General features: G+C 36.4%; 1 long non-coding RNA gene across 3 annotated transcripts in view; it reads right to left on the bottom strand.

Annotated features, from left to right (window-relative positions):
• Positions 1-799: 799 nt before the first annotated feature.
• The window catches only part of LOC116239074 (uncharacterized), a 37,394-nt gene continuing 25,916 nt past the window's right edge, over positions 800-12,277 (bottom strand). For 2 of the 3 annotated variants that reach the window (XR_016470079.1, XR_016470082.1), the window contains one exon: positions 800-5,835. This is a non-coding gene — a long non-coding RNA (uncharacterized LOC116239074). Of the gene's footprint in view, positions 5,836-7,038; positions 7,123-12,277 lie in introns of all 3 variants that reach the window. The other variant, XR_016470083.1, reaches the window with a different exon arrangement.

Genomic DNA, 12,277 nt, shown 5'->3' with positions numbered 1-12,277 from the left:
AAATTTTCCTGTGGTAAATTAGCAGGAGAAACAGATCTCGTGTCCTGAGTCATCCTAGAGTGAATATTTTTCCTTCACTCATACCACTGAAAGCTGGATTGCCTTGAGTTCCAAAATCTTTTCAGGTGAAGGGAACAGCAGTGAAGGGGATAAAAATCCAAGTCAACTATCGCTAATCGTTAAGTTGTGTAGGGTCCTTGGGGAGAAATATATCAAAGTATAATAATTACTATTATATTTATTATTATTATTGTTTTCTTTGCTGACTGATATATTTACAGACAGGCACCAAGCATGTGCACCATTCTGGATCACCAGCACATTGATATTTTACTACACATGCTCAACAAATGAGCAAATACACTCCTACTTGTACTGTAATCAAACTTTTGAAATATTTTTTGCACATTTGAGGGAGGATGACAATCACAAGAAAAAAGGTCACTTCAACATTACTGTCACTCTCAAAGGAAATTCAGTGTAATGGAAGAATCAGAGAGGTCACTGGATTTGCATCCACATAGAAAAATTAAGTTAGTGATTTTAAGGTCTGAGACAAAATGTGATAGCATTCCTTTTGTAACAACATTGATGGTACAGTTTGGATTCTGTATTATTTTGAGATATGAGTGAAAAACATCAGTCCTGAGATGGAATGCAAGCATACCTTACTGATCCGCTGGAGTCCAGGCTTTCCTTCATTCACAGTAAGTCCTGCAAGGTGACAAGATGATGGAGAATTCTACAAGACATTAATGTAATTAAAAAAAAAAAAAAAAAAAGATGCTTATAGCTGTGCTTTAGTTTTTAGAAAAACAGAATCAAATACTTCTAAGAGTAATTCCATAGACTACTCAGAGATAAGCTCTGGTACTTTTCTTGTTAACATCAATAATTTGTTTTAATTTTGATAGTGTGTACGTGGGACAGGTCTTTACTCAGATTACTGCAGTAATCAAGTTGGCTTGAGCTTTTCATGGCTGCTGAATGCTGTGTCCAACAATGCTGCATTAATGCTTAGGTTTTCAGTCACCTGTTTTGCACGTTCTCAAGACATAAGTACTGTTTTACCCAGCAACTAACCTATTGTAGCAGAAAGGATAGTATATCCAGTATATCTAAAAAACTTAGTAGAATATCCAGAAATAGCAGAAATGTCCACTGAAATTCCAAACAACCTGATGGCTCAGCTTCTTAAAAAGATGGTTTTGTTCACACCCATGTTCTGAGAATAGCTGGTTTTGTTCAAATGTGAAACAGGAGGATCATACTGAATTTTTGCATTGGTTGTTGAAACAGTGATAGAAAGTAAACAGCAAAGCAAACAGTAATCTTGTTACAATTCACAAATGAAGAGACAAATTAGCAGTCAATACAGCACTCAGCTCTAATTGTGATTATTCCACATGGCTGCTTTCCAGCCAGCTTTCACCAGGTGCCATTCACTTTCCACTATGTTCATTTTCTGATCCATAGCTACTATAGTTCTGGTACAAACTGAGTAGTTGAGAAAGCAAAGACAAAATTCTAACAAGCAAAACTGTTAGTTCATACAGTATGAGTTTTGATAATAAACTGAAGATTGAAATATTTCATTATCAAATTGATACTCCAAAATCTCAATTGCAAAAAAAGAATTAAGTAAATATATTAACAAGAAATACATAAAGGTTATTACAAATAACTACATCTGACACGAATTACAAATAATTAACATCATCAGTAATTACTGATAATTGATTACCCAAATCCTCTTCCCCTATCAGTATTGAGGAGGCATCTGGATAATGTCCACAATAATATGCTTAAACTTTTTGTTAGCACTGCAGTGGTCAAGCAGTTGGACTTGATGATCTTTGAAAGTCTCTTCCAGCTGAGGTATCCTATACTATCTAAAAGATTTTATAGTTTTAAAACACCTCAAACAAGGTTCCTGTTCACAAGGTTGTAGTGGCAGTGGGTCAGGAGTTGTGGAGAAAATAGCTTTTCATTCAGAAACTTAGTGATAGTTAGGGCAAAACCAATTTACATAAAACTACCTTTCCCCCCCACCTCACTTTCTTCCTGCCTACTTTAAGCAGATGACTAAAATTGTGTATCTAAAATGCATATTTATTGGGAAGGAATATCAAGATTAGAGAATCAATGACAGATAGGCTAGAAACAAGAAGACTATATTTTAAGTATTTATTTTGATGTTGCATTTCCCAGTTGGTGAGGTATGTTAACATTCAGTTTAGGTCCACACTGTGGGCTCAGTAGGTAAAGAGAATCAGTGATCTGTAAAGGAGAGGGGATGAAAGAATAGAACTGCAGGAATCCAGGAACAGGCAAAAGAGAGAAAGAATCTGAAGCGCTGGAGGGACAAGGACCAGGGTAGATGGAAGAAAATGACTGAACAGTGACAGCAGTGTACACTGTGCAGATAATTCAAAGGTTTAGGAAGTACTGCATTCATGCACGTGTGCATGCATATTCTCCTCTACTGGTTTCTGAACAAACCCATAAAGTGTGCTCTGTACAATTTGAAGAAAGAATATTTTCAGGCACCTCAGCTTCGCTCAAAAAAAGTAAAATCCTACTAAAACAACAACAACAAAGCAAAATGATGCCCCTCTGTCCAGAAATACTCTGCCTCAGACCACTTCTTAGGGACTGCGTGTGACCCAGAAGAAAACTTTGCAGTTGGAATTTAAAAAGTTGGATTTCATTTCTAAATTTATAGCTCAAATATTCATGCTGACAGAATTGGACCTTGTCATTAGCTGAGCTGACATACATAGCCAAGAGAGCCTTCTTTCCATCCAAATTTCCAGTTTACTTCTACAATGACATAATCTCTGAACACCTGCAGAGATACTCTACAGCACATATAAGGATACTGTTAATGTTAAGTTCCTTTAAAAAAATAAGCATTAAAAAACCTAGAAGAATAGAATTGGAATAAATCAAGTGTTGCTGAATTAAAAGGGATAAAATGAGATAAACAAAGAAAAAGTCAATATTTTTTTCAGCCTTTGCTGAAGACAAAGGATTCACAAATCCTACTCATTCCATACTCTCTAGACTTGTCCTCTCTTTGCTTGGACTAAAAATAAAACTCCCTGAACTTCAGTGTACTTTCACAGCTGTTTAAAGCCTAAAACAAGAAACAATAAGAGTTAATGGAAGCTTTCATTTAGACCATTATTCTACCTTGTTCCAGGGTAATTTAATGGATGTGGGGAGGTGATTCACAGAAAAACCTGCAGTCCTTCATTCACAGTTAAACCAATCTTGTCACTTGCACATCTTGCGTAAGAAGGTGACACTTCCAAAGAAAAGTACAAAATTAAAAAGTCTCATTTTTTTTCCTGGCCATTTCATTGCTATTAATTTGTTAAAGAGGCTAATTTGCTGGATGTGAACTGGTCTCTCCAGCCACAGAGCTTAATTTATGGCAGAAACACATTAAAAACCTGCCCCATTTTGCTTCATTAAAATGAAAGCAGGAGTGGATCCTATGGCAATAGTTCCAGAAGAATTAAAAAGGATTTAAGAGATAATGAAGTAAAACATACTTGGTAGAAAAATGCAGACTGACAGAATATTATTAGGCCAACCACAGTGGTTTAGTGGCAGTTAATGAAAAAATAAAGATACCTCAGCTTAATCTTACTGTAATTAAGCTGTATATTATGAGAATGAATACCTGCAAAACAGCAGCATGTCCTGAGAAATGGATTTAATTTAACTGTTGATGAAATGATGTATTTGAAAGCAGAATATTTCTGAAATGTTCTGCAAATACTTTGGAAGTTACTATTGGTGAGAACACGTCATGAGATTAGTTACAGTGCCCACTCTGCATCATACTTGCTCCAATTTTCTGTCCTTTTCCTACTGTTATGGGCTTCCTTTAAGAAAGGGAAATATTTAGGAAATGATTAGTTTTGAAATCCCTTTACAGCCTGCAGATACTAGCAGAATGAAAATCATCAAATGGTCTGTTGGTAGGACCAGATAGAGTAACTGTGCCAAAAACAAGGATAAGACATTTTTTTTAAATACACGTAAGAAAATTATTTAATATTTGTGGAATCCTGGTATCCAAGTGAAAACAGAAATTAAAAAGTTTGAAGAATGAACTTTGCAGAAAAAATCCAATAAAGAAGGAAAAACAGCATTTTCTAATTTAGCTATGGAACTCACTATTACACTTGGTCCAAATATCTCAGCTTCTGTTCTGAACCCATCAGCCCTGCTGAAAACTTTTTCCTTCTTCTGGCAATATATCCCGTTAGCAAATCTCAGTTTGAAGGCAGAGTGGGAAGTTCTGCAAAGTTCCATTGGTGTTTAACTTGTGCTGTTATAGAAGCAGGGCTGCAGCTAAGATTTGTGATTGCCAGCACACTGCTAGCTGCTACAAAAACAGAACAAGAAGTTGTTATTGAAAATAACAAATTAGTAAGAGGTCTGGGGGATATCAGAGACATATTAAGATGATTTAGGCTGAAGAGATCAGAATTTTCCTTTAAACCAAATATTTCCTAAATGAAGCATGAAGTATTCAGTGGAATATTTTACCATGCTAACAATCGCTTTGCCCTGAATAATAAGCTGATAGGTGATGTGAATGCGATGCCTCCAGTTGCACTGCAGTATGAGTCACTAGCTGAAATAAAGGAACAGAATCCCAGCAACACTGCTAAAAGCTGCAACATACTTGAAATACGCCTGCTCCAGTGACATAAAATGAGAATGATACTTTCTTCCTCAGCCAAATTTTCAGCTGCGTTGACAATGTCTGTTAAGTCTCTGAAAGGCAGACGGAGCTCCACAGTAAAACTACTGTAAAAACTACAGGCTGTCATTTTCAGAAGTATTTATGGAAATGCGTATCAGCTGTTAGGCAGGGAAACTTTTAGAAGACAATGGTTTTATATAGACATACCATTAAGCCTATGCATTATTTACAAGACAATGAGATAGGCGAGAGACTTAATTTGCATCACACAGTAGGTAAAAATTAACACAGTGGAGAGGACTGTTTGTGTCAGAGACTGTGCTAAAACCTCATCTATTTAATTTTAAGCTGTGCATGTAGCATACATCTCAGGCATCTCAAGGTGATGCTCCCCACCAATCCTTATAGCAGGTCACAGGATGGTGGGACCTTCTCCTAGTCCAATTACTTCAAATCCTGCCTGAGGGTATGTGCATAACACAGCATTTCTTATATGTATAGAAGAGGTTTATCATTCTTAACAGCTTTGCAGTGCCAAAAAAAGAAGTGAATTGCAAACCAATTTCTGACAATTCCAAAGACTTTTCAGGATGTAGGTGCCTGAGACCCTTAGCTGCATCCTTAAAGCAGAATCTTCTTCAGTGTTTTGCTGGTTCAGTCATTCCACTCACAGTAGGAACAAACCACCTAAACGGTCATTTTATTTTTGATGAATTGATCTTATTCTAAAACAGAACTCACTGAAAGAAGTGAAACAATCAAGAAAGGAGAAGTCCTGTAATTTAACATTCACTTTTGCAGTCTTTGTGAATAAAATGCATGGAAGTTGTTGCCAAGTAAACAGAAGTTTCTAATATAAAACACTTTTTTCCATTTCATCTTCCAGAAAGTTTTAATTATTGCATGTCTGTGTTCTTCCATGCTAAGTAACTTATCTCAAGACTTGAGTATATCCTTCTGATTTTTATTTTTATAATCTTGTCCCAGCACAAATAAGGAAAGTTCCGAAATGGTATCAGTGAACACTGCAATATCTGTTGTGCTCATTTGTATCCCATCTTATGGGATATTTTACGGCTATATTTTATGGCTACAGAAATTATCTTCACCTGTCAAAAGGAAAAAAAGTGCTGTCAGTTCTAATCACAATTACAGCATAAAAAAATCTATGTTTAAACAGAAGTTCAGGTGTTTACATTACAGATATTTCTCCAGTCACTCAGCAGAGGATGGTGGTCAATCTGTTTCAAACTTTAGCAACAAACTGAAAGTTTTGTAATAGCAATTGGGCAAACCTGCTTGCTGTTTACAATCATGCCCATTTTCTCTGCCATCAAGACAAGTGAGGTAAAATTAACTCTGCTATGAGAGGATGCAATACAGAATGCTGAATTAAAAAGCCATCAGGCAATGGCTTCATTTAAGACACAATAAATCATTCAGACTGACAATCAGTTCTTATGTTCTTACAGTCAGCTTTGCTTCAAAATGAGCTTGACTTCCCTCTTTTCTAAGAATCCCTTGCATAACAGTCTCTACTAATAATTGCTATGAAGATTAATTAATCTCTCTTTAAACAAACTGCTCCATGAAAAATAGAATTTTCCACTAGTGTCTGTATTCATGCTTACTCTTAGCACTTCTTTTCCTTTAAGACATGAATGTAAGCATGATCTTGAGATCAGCATGGAAACATTCTACATTTTGGCGAGATTTTCCTAAAGCATGTATAGTAGTATGAAGTATTCTAATATTTCTTCAATTCAGTAATCACTCAAACTCTTTCTAATGTGATTAATCATGTTTACACGATTAAAAAATACATGTTTACAACACAGTATTTTTAAAAGTTTTGCAAAATACGCAGACAATCCCAAATCAGGAATCTCCACTGGCTTTTATCTATGTGTAAAAACAGTTTGTTTCTGGCATTGCCTCATTAGATACCACGATTTTTATTTATTTATTTTAATTTCACACAACCCAGACATCTAATTGCAAGCATCGTGGTATATGTTAGCAGTTAAAAGTCTGATTGCAGCATGTTCCAAATAATTTACTCTGAAATCTTTTTTTTTTCTTTTTAAGTTGGAAACAGATGAAAACGATGCTATGAAGTGGCAGTCCAGATCAATTTCACTGAATATGTTCATGATAAGAAAAAACACTGAAAAAGTATTTAGCCCTCATTAGTGTTATAGAAAGCATCAGGAGTCCTATTTTCTCAGAAGCTAAATGCAATTAAAGATTGAAAGAAAGCTCCCTTTTTCCCCCCTGTTATTCTTGCATGCTTTATAGCAGATATCACTTACTGCAGACTCAAAAGATGCAGAGGGATGCGTGATAAGTCATAAAGGACAGGGAGTTTTGCAATAGCTCTTTCACTCTTCTCCTTCCTAAGGAAAAACAACCTGTTTAAGGATACCTACCTTATTAAAAGGTATTTAAAAATAATGTTTAAAATCTCAGCACTGCACTAACATGTGCAAAGTAAAGATCACTGCAACCACAGCAGCATTTAGTGAGCAAGCCAGCCTCACTCACACTTCTGCTTTTCAGCCATCAGAGAGCTCCCAAACCAAGATATTTGTCCTTTACAAGATCCATGTAGCAATGCAGATGAAAAAGAGTTTCAGCAAAGCTTTTGGGATCTCTACTTAGTCATTTGTTTTCATGGTAGGCTGTTAACTTTGTCAAAATATTACTTTTTTAAATAGTACATAGGCAAACAAATATCTGCTTGCTTTCCAATGCCCTTTAATCACATAAATATAGGAGTAAAAAAGGAAATCTCAACTTTTTGCGAAAGAAATTCTTGCTTGTACTGAGATCTGTACCTTTTCCAAAGAAATTATTTTGGGCAATCCTTAAGTGTTGAAATACAGATAGATGAAAGATGTGTATCTGCTTGGCCTGTTTCCCTACCATGCTATCTACAGCACAGGAAAATTATCAGCGAGATAAACATAAGCAAGCACATAGATCAGTAGGTTCATACAGGCATTTGCAGTAGTAATGGTGTATAAGGGGCTCCTTATGCATTTCAGTTACTCCTCAGCCAATGAGTTCTAAAAGCCTATTCCTATTCTCTACTACTCAGCAGGTTAAGAGACAGACTGCATATGTGCTGTGGGTATTCCCAGTGCTTGTCATCACAAAATACTCATTTAATTGAATGGAACCGGTGTGCTTCTGAGGATGAGATTTAATGAAATAATGCTTTTGTAAGGTCAGTGGAATTGCGCTTGTCTTCCCAAGAAATTTCATTTGTATTTGACTATTTAATCTATACTTTTTAGTCATTCTAAACAAAGTCATACAGTCAGAAAATAGCAAGATGTTTACTATGTGTAGAATCATACAGTATGCTAGAGAACTGTTATCTTTAGTAATCTTTATAGCTGCTACAAAATTTATGAGAAATGTGTAGTTTAAGAAATGTGTAGTTTAACATTTCTGTCATATTATGAATGACATATTTCTAAGGGCACAGCTGCAGGCTCTTAGTTTTCAGCTGATTGCACTGGGTCATTGTTCCAAAGACTGCAGGAACCAAAATCAAAGAGCGTGCCAAAAATTCTGTATATTGACTGTTTTCAAGGAGTCCTGATAAGTAACAATGGATTAAAAACCAGTATAAATCTCAAACTATTTTTATGCATTAAGAATTATAATCTATAAATGAAGCCCAAAAAAAAAAAAAGAAAAGAAAACCACCACCACTCCAGCAACCCGTCTTTTACTGAAAATCTGTGCAGCAGTAGACTTAACATTATTCATTCAGGATTGTTGACAAATATGTCAGGAAGCTTTAGCTCATTGTTAGCTCATTGGGCACGATTTGCCCAGTGTGAGGATTGGGCACAGTTTACATGGCACTGACTGATTTGTTTGCAAGTCAAAACAGCTTGCTAAAAACAAGCCAGAACTCAGAGAGCTGTGTGCTACATAAAGTAATAATAACTTACAGATACTACTTAAGCTCGACTACAAGCAATAAAGCACTGAGTACTCACATCTCATGTATTGTCACGATGACAAAATGTGAAATTCTGTATCAGTTTGATATTTATATACAAATAAAACCAGACAGCGAGGAAGTTTTAGGTTACTGAGCTCAGTGAAAAAGAATGCAAAATACATGACACAGTGAAGAAGTAATTCTGAAATAGAGCTGTTCATACTGCACATCCTCCTGCACGGGTAATGCCAGTAAAATAAATATTTAAAAAAAGCAGATAACCTTACTGTACAGTCAATTACTTTAAAACATCCAAACAAGATAGTCTGGCAGACTTCCTACCACTAAGAGTAATAGATTCAGATGAGTACAGTCATAATCTCATATTTTAATGCAAATTGAATGCTAATATTTATGAAAAACAAGGAGGTAAAATCTGCCCTCAAATAGCTATGCAACAAACAAAGAAAGGCTTCTGAAAAAAAATAATCTCCAAACCCTGATTTATTTCCAATCAAAGACGACGACACATTATTAAACATTGATATCCTATGGATACCACTCAGTGCTAGGTCTTTGTATTTACTGGTTCATCAGATTGTATAATTTTTCATAAACTTAGGACATACCATCATGCCATCCATTAAAACACAAAAGAAGATTGTGACCTCAGTAGTCACACTTTTTCCCCCCACTCAATTCACCCCCCAAAAGGGACTAATCCAATCTTTTCACAACATCTCAAAACTCCCGTAAGAGAAACTCGAGCCCAATTACATTATTTCACTTTCTTTTTATGACTCTCCTGTTAGAAATCTAATATGGTTGCTTCATTAAACATACATATTTTGATATAGGTGGTGTAAAGCAGGGGAAAAAAGATTTATCTGGGTTTTAAGCAATGATAACATTTTCATAGAATCATAATCATGGAAAAGACCTCTAAGGTCATCTAGTCCAACTGTCCACTACTATTGCTGACAAAACCACGTCCTTAACTATCACATCTACACTTTCCTTCTTCAGGGACTATTCAGAGAATATACAGAGTAACTTCAGGTTTGCTCTTCCTCCAGTCATGATGCCTCTTCTGAAGAGAAGTCAACAGCTCATATTTTATAATGGGAATATATTTTGGGCAAGTTGTTTAAAAATGTGATGATGATCCAATAAATCTTCTTGAATTCTGCCCTGCTCCATAGGGGGAAAAAAACCACCAACCAACAACCCACAACAGAGAAAATGGCCTTACGAGAGCTTGCAGATGAAATACACAATGTACCAGGGACATGGACCAGGAAATATATTGAGAAAGACAAATTAGGTTTTTTCTGAAATTACTGAAATTTGAAAAATTCTGTATTCAGCCCTTAAGCAGCTCATAGAAATCTCAAGTCAGCACTGGGGGTTCAGTGCTAGATTATTGAACACTACTCCCCATAATAATCATGTTGTATAAGTAAAATCTTAAGGCTGAGCAATTGTAACAGGCACCTCATTCTTGACAGAGCAGCAGTCATGGCATACCAAATGCCATCCTGGATTGATTCCATTGTACTTTCCCCCTTCCTGTATAGGAACACTCTGCATAAGTTTAGGTCAGGAAGCCAAAAACAGCTGCTTATTGACATGCATGTGTTGAGTGTCACTAAATGGATTTTGTTTTTGTTATAAATCATCATCATCATTTTATGACTAAATCTATCTGAATTTTTTGTAATATATCAATTTTCATAGCTCTGTGCTCTGCTTTTATATCAAATGAAATTTTAAGGTCTTGATTGTGAAAAATCAATCATTCACATTTTAGTCATTTGACTGATATAAAAAAAATAATTTAATGATAATTTCAATAAGGATAATTATTTTGATCCAATTAGATTTGAACAGAGAATGACTCAGTAATAACCAGTGTTGTGAAATACTGGATGATTACAGGACACTAGAGTGGCTTGGGTCGGAAGGGTCCTCAAGAATTATCCAGGTCCAAACCCCTGCCATGGGTAGGGTCATCAACCCCTAGCAAAGGCTGCCCAGGGCTCCATCCAACCTGGCCTTGAATGCCCTCATGGATGAGGCATCCATAACCTCTCTGGGCAGCCTGTTCCAGCCCTATTATCTTCAAAGGAACTAAACAAAAAAACTGTTCCTAAAGTCACATCCAGGTGTGGATAGAAAAACAGTGAGCAATACATACTTCTTCAATTCATATCCCACACCTTTTCTCTTCTAAGTAGAATTATTTAAGTAAAATTTCACGTCTCAGAAATAATTCCCCTTGAAACAGATCTATGAACTCACATAGTTGAAAGGGACTCAAGAAAGCTTTTAAAACTTGTGGGTTTTCTCAAGATGATCATCACAGAACAGAACATACTAGTACACTTTGTTTCAAAAGTAAGTTTGTTTCCATAAGTCACTTATTACAAATGGGACAGGCTTAGTGCCTCTTAAGGATAATTATTAAATATTTATTTTTTTTAAATCATCCTTGACTTCAATTTGTAGGTATTGATTGACACCAATCTCTTGCTGGTGTCAGAATATAAAGGCAATGAAGCAGTTAAGATGTGTGTCCTTACATAAAAATTAAAAATGGAATTCAGATGAAGGTGTAATGTTTTCAAGGCCGAGGTCCAGCAAAGCACTCACACACACACTTTCTCAATTATCTCCATGAAATCATCCTGTGCCTTAAGTGCTTTGCTGGATCAAAGCCATCTAGGAGATCATTTCTGCCCACCTAAAAATTTGTACAGCTCTTGAGTCACAGTTCTGTAAATATTTAATTTCCATTAGATCCTATTCAATACCTACCAGTTTTGCTTCTCATCTATTTTATAACAATTTTCTACTCAAGTAGTGTTTAACTTTTAAAGCTTTTTTTGTGATTTTTAATAAAAAGTTAATGAGAGAAAATCCCTAAAAATAGTTTGCACTGTGGTACAACTGAGGAAGAGGTGCAGCAAAGAACTGCGACTGACTGAAGAACCAGGGAGCAGCTCATGAGGACAAGTGACATGCAAACATGTGACCCAGAGAAGACTGGAAGCACCTTTAGAACAAGGACTGCGTTGATTTGTCCACGCTTCCAGCTTCAGTTCATGCTTGCACCTCATTTCTCTAGGGACAGTGAAGAAAATACATCACTGCAGCAGCAGAAATCCAACTCTTTGCTCCCTCCTGTCTGCTGTGGTCATTGGGGTATTGGGCAGTCAGTGGGGAGGAAAAGGTAGAGACTGAACTCTACAGGAAAACTGGGAACCACCTCCACAATCTTTGAAGTCAGATGATTTTGCTGTTATTACTCCAACAGCTACATGGGACAAGTTTGGATCTTAAGGGCCAAAGATGATGCCACTGGCATCTAGCTTGTGTGTGACCAGGTCTTTGATGCAGCCTAATCTGGCCTCACTGACCTTCGCACAGCCAAGCCCACAAGCTGCAAAATAGCCCTGCTGCTGCTTGGGCTGTGGTGGTGAGGCTGACGCTCTTGGATATTTGGAAGCTGCGGACAGCCTCTGTTTGACTTTCACTGCCAGGGTCAGCAATCACAGAGTTGGCACTGGAGGCTATAAGGGGGAAGCCAG

The sequence above is a fragment of the Phasianus colchicus genome, chromosome 11 (assembly GCF_987193195.1).
Source record: "Phasianus colchicus chromosome 11, bPhaCol1.hap1.1, whole genome shotgun sequence".
NCBI lineage: Eukaryota > Metazoa > Chordata > Aves > Galliformes > Phasianidae > Phasianus > Phasianus colchicus.
This window is presented reverse-complemented; position numbering and strand designations above follow the sequence as displayed.